Source organism: Fukomys damarensis, unplaced genomic scaffold, assembly GCF_012274545.1.
Source record: "Fukomys damarensis isolate Sample0158 unplaced genomic scaffold, DMR_v1.0_HiC HiC_scaffold_39, whole genome shotgun sequence".
Classification (NCBI taxonomy): domain Eukaryota; kingdom Metazoa; phylum Chordata; class Mammalia; order Rodentia; family Bathyergidae; genus Fukomys; species Fukomys damarensis.
The window spans coordinates 15,085,920-15,090,775 of record NW_022900951.1 but is presented as its reverse complement, the minus strand read 5'-3'; the positions used below and the strand labels follow the sequence as shown (position 1 = coordinate 15,090,775).

General features: G+C 37.1%; 1 protein-coding gene across 2 annotated transcripts in view; it reads left to right on the top strand.

The window, feature by feature from the left end:
• The first annotated feature begins 2,274 nt into the window (after window positions 1-2,274).
• The window catches only part of Adgrg2 (adhesion G protein-coupled receptor G2), a 96,171-nt gene continuing 93,589 nt past the window's right edge, over window positions 2,275-4,856 (top strand). For both annotated transcript variants that reach the window (XM_033760426.1, XM_033760425.1), the window contains exon 1: window positions 2,275-2,321. The gene's annotated coding sequence lies outside the window, so the exon portion shown is untranslated. The remainder of the gene's footprint in view (window positions 2,322-4,856) is intronic.

Here is a 4,856-nt window from a genome sequence, read left to right as displayed (position 1 = left end):
TCCTATCTGTGAAGGCTTGGTGGGCTTTTTGTGTGTGTGTATTGATCCACATCTTTATAAATAAACCACGTATATATAGTGTTGATTGATTCTTAACATGTCCTGTTATATATTATTGTCTTAGTCATGTTCTCATTTTGGCTCACAGTTACAGTCTATGTTCCTCTGGCTCCAGGGCACAAATAGCATGGCAGAGGGCTGTAGTGGAGGACAAGCTGCTCACATCACGTTAGCTGGGATGCAGAGAAAGAAGGAAGGAGCCAAGGAGGGAGATGTAACCTTCCAGATCATGCCCCAGTGACCCACATTTTCTGGCCAGGCACCACCTCCTAAAATCACATTCAGCTATAGCACCCTGGTTTTCATTTATCTGCCAAAAGCCCTGCCTCTGAACACATGGGAGTTTTGGGGGGTCATTCTTCATCTAAACCATAACAATTATTATATTTTAAAACTTGCTTTTTTCACTTAATTTATATGCATTAACAGTCTTTGTCATTACATCTAAATCAATTTTATTTTTAAGGCACTGAGTAGCATTCCATAATGTAGCTGTACTGTCATTTATTCATCTATTGATGGACATTTAGGCTTTCCCCTTTCACCTCACACAAAGCTGTAATGACAGTGTTTATGATTTTATTTTTATGAATATGTGTCAGTATTTCTGTATTGAAAATCTCTGGAATTAGAATTTCTGTACATGTAAAAATAATATGTTAAAGTGATTTTTTTAAAAAGCTATTTCCACTTAAAATTTCAAAATCTCAAAGTTTACATTTCCACCAATGGTGTATGCAAGTGTTTATTTCCCCACATGCTCTCCATCTTTGATATTATTTTGGGGCTTTTTAATATTTTTCATTCACTGGGAAAAAGAGATGTCATTGTTGCTTGCCCTACTATCCTACCTGAAAGTGTTCCAAAGGAGTTTCCTGCTATTTGTTAATAAACTGGATTACGAGGAACCATTAAGTGTGCTTTATTGTCACCAGTAAGGTTTTAGAAGAAGCAGTGTTCTGGAATTGTGAAATTTTATCAAAAACACTACCAGAGCCGGGGATTTAGCTCAGCAGTTCGGTGGCCTGCCTTGCAAGCGTAAGGACCCGAGTTCGATCCCTGGTACCAAAAAAAAAAAAAAAAACCCCAAAACAAACAAACAAACAAACAAAAAACACTACCAGAAATCCCTATGTAGAAAATGTTCATCTTCACAAATGTTCAATGAATTTATTCCTATACTGAAGTCACAATCAACTTGATTTTTTGTTGGATTATTTTAATGTTTCTTGGTTGATAATTCTACATCCATTCTATGTTGAGCACTGGGTTGTAATTTATTTTAGGACAGGGCAACATGGTTGGCCTTCATTTTTTGTCTTCTTTAACATTGCTTAATGAAGGTTTTCCGGTCACTTGCCTTTTAACTTATTAAGAAGTACTTTTTGTTTTGCTTTTAAAGAAAGAATATATTGCGATAGAGACTCACCGTGACTCCTTATTTCTTCTCTTGATTCCTGCTTGAACCTGGAAACAGTCTGTTGACTGCTGCCAGAAGTCACTTGATTCCAAGATGATACTATAGGTCATTTCCTCTCATAAATCTTGATTTGAAATTCATTATATCTCTGTTTCACATGACAAGATACCATTCTATGAAGTGACTGTCTGTCATCTTTGAGCTAATAGCTGTACCAGTGTTTTGATTTTTGAAGTTAAGCATGATGGAATATTCTAAAAGATAAAAATCAGGTTGTCAGCAGTGCTCCCTACCTTGGGTGGGTACCCTATTTCCTTTCCCCATGATGCATCTGGTCTGTCCCTCACTTGTGCCATTGCCTTCCTTTACAACTCAGAGCCAAATTTAATAATCAACAGAGTTATTTATTACACAAATACATGAAGAGATACTTAACTAATCATAGTTTCTAGAAGGGCTCAACCCACCCCAGATGCACTCTAATCTCTTCCTTCCAGTGCTCCTATAACAAAGCCTTAGATTGAACAATAATGCATGCTACTAAAACATTAACAAGATCAGCCCCCAAACTGGCTTTCGGCTTGTTCTTCAGGTTTATACTAAATTCCTTAAAAGCAGGTTCTGCACTGTCCATTTCTTGTGTAACTTTGTGGCCAGATTCAAAGCTCCTTGTGCAGCAAAAGGCCCAGAAGGTCTTGGCTGCTGGGCAAAACATAATATTGAAGCTTTTAGGTGCCAAGAAAGCCCACTTTCCATTAGTCTAATTGGCTCTGTTCTTTTCTTCTTTTCATTTTCAGCTGTGTTAGAGTTTCTCCACCATTTTTCCTGAACTTCCTGACAGGTAAGTGGGGCTATTTCTATGTTAATATTGTAAAAATGATGAACATGTTTGTTTGTTTTTTTCTTTCATATTCTCACCCCACCTTCATTTCAAATCCCCATTCCCATAACAGTTTTCTTGTTTTCTATTTCTTCTGTTTTTAACTCCTTACTCCAACTTGGAGCTCTTTTTCCTTAGAGAACACATAGTCGAACCATTTCTTCTTGGCAACCCTATTGTTTTTTTAAAATGGGTTTTCAGGAGTGGGTGCAGATTTTGAAATTACATACTTCAATAAAAGTCAAAGAAGGAAATTAATTATTTCAATTTTACTTGAATTATACTAAGTTATATAGAATTCTTTGGGATTTTGTTTCACTGCTTTCCCCTCTTCTGCTCTCTGGACTTGCCTTTCTAGCTTCAGCTCTTACCTTGTTTTGAAATGGACCATTGTATATTGTCTCTCTTATCTAAGGTATTGTGCACGTGCAGCCTTCAAAACTGCCTTCCAACCAGATCCCTGCTTTTAACTCTCTTTTAAAAGCCACTATTAACTTTTATCCTTGCCTGTTCTCCCTCCCTCTCTTCGTGATGCTGGGGTTGGAACCCAGAGCCTTGTGCATGCTAGGCATTTTGGCAAGTGCCCTACCACTGAGCTACACCCCCAGCCCTGTTGCTTCCATTTTCTTTTGAGATTCATAAATGAGTGGTTATTTCTGGGATTTCATTGATGTAAATTATCAAAACCCTATAAACAGCACAAGTATTTATTATAATTAATATAAATTAGAACAATGCTACTGTGATTTGTAGGATAAATAACATACATAGCTTTTATAATAAGTATAAGTAAGCTGTTGTTATAAATAATGTTAAAACTCTGAATCAGAGTCACACACTAGTAAATGGCCAAACTGGGATTCGAAGGAGAAGTTGGCAGGAATATGGTGACAAAAGCAAGAAAGGGCCCAGATTACTGGGGTAGGGGATGGGGGCTTTCCCAATTACCTGCCTTCCTCTCTAGAATGAACTCCTAAAGGATCTAAACCGCGTGCCTCTCCCTTACCCTTGGCCCCTAGCCCTAGTGTGAAATACCACCCTGAGGGTGCTTTTAAGGAGAATCTCCTCTGGTATTTCCTTCCTCTCCATATTCATAGAATGATTTTGCAGCCGCAGATTCTGGACCAAATCAATTTAAAAAATCATTTTTTGAGTACCTGTTATAGATAGGGCTAAGGTTGAAATGGAGACCAAACCCAGGTAAGAGAGGATATTGTGTTCTGGTGCCTTGTTTTTGTTTTTAGGCCAAGTTGATATTCATTAACTGCACAAGAGTCTTTTAAGTTTTTTATTTGGCTACACCATTGACCAATGAATCTAAGTAGTGGTCTTAGCTCACAAGGGCAGGAAAGAGTTTATTGTCTTGTCTATTGCTGTGTCTTGAATCTTTACTATAGTACTTTGTATGTAAAAGGACATCAATGAATACTTGTAACCTAGATGAGTGAACTCAGGTAACAATTCCAAAATCTGTTTGAATTTAACATTAGACTATACTATAAACTTCTTCTGATTGTGCTTGTAATCACAGCTAAAACTTCTATACTAAGACAGTCATTGTATTACCTCATTCAGTTCCTTGCAGAATCCTATGAAGTAGGTATTACTGCCACTTTTTTAGGTAAAGAGTTTAAGGTCCAGAGAGCTTGTTAAGGAACAACTGAAGGTTACACTGTAAATGGTGGAGCTTGGATTCAAAGGCTCTACTTTGCATGCTCTTGGACTCTGTGATATTCCGCTCATTTGTATGTGTTGAGCATATTTACTGTGAGGTGTGTGTGTGTGTGTGTGTGTGTGTGTGTGTGTGTGTGTGTGTGTGACTGAAGGGTGAGGGGAAAGATGTGAAGTAAGCTTTCACCTTTCTTTGGATAATTCATATATAAGTAATCAGCAATATGGTAGACTGCAGGTAGGAGGTGGGAAATTTGGAGATGTGTGAGGAAACTGAAAAACATAATCTCTTACAAAGTTTTGTAGTTGTGTTTAAGTGCATCACTTAATTCTAATATTGCACATCTGATTTGACTCACTTATTTTATTGAATAAAACTTATTTTTTTCTGCATTAGAAAGCACTTATGACCTGTTAAGAAGATCATTTTGCAGTACAAAGATCCAACAAATAATTTTCCTTCCATTTGATTCTGGAGATGTGAAAGCTTCATGTTGCAGTCATGCCATATAGTTCATCATTGACTTGCTTTGTTCTGTGATAAATAATACACAATACTGTCACTTTGTAGTTCATATTCAGCACTTAACAGTTAACCCAGTTTCTGTCATCTGCAAGACATGGTTTTTTTTGTTTTTGGCACATTGGATGTTGTTTCTCTTACTACAGCACTGCTGGCTTTAGTTCTCGGTGACCTTATCTTCAAAATATTTTGTTGCTAAAATCCAGAATGGTTCCTCTGGTCCTATATTTATTCAGATTACCTCAATGTGCAAGATTTAAAGTTGCTGCTAGACATTTCTCTGAGCATTCTAGAAAATCATA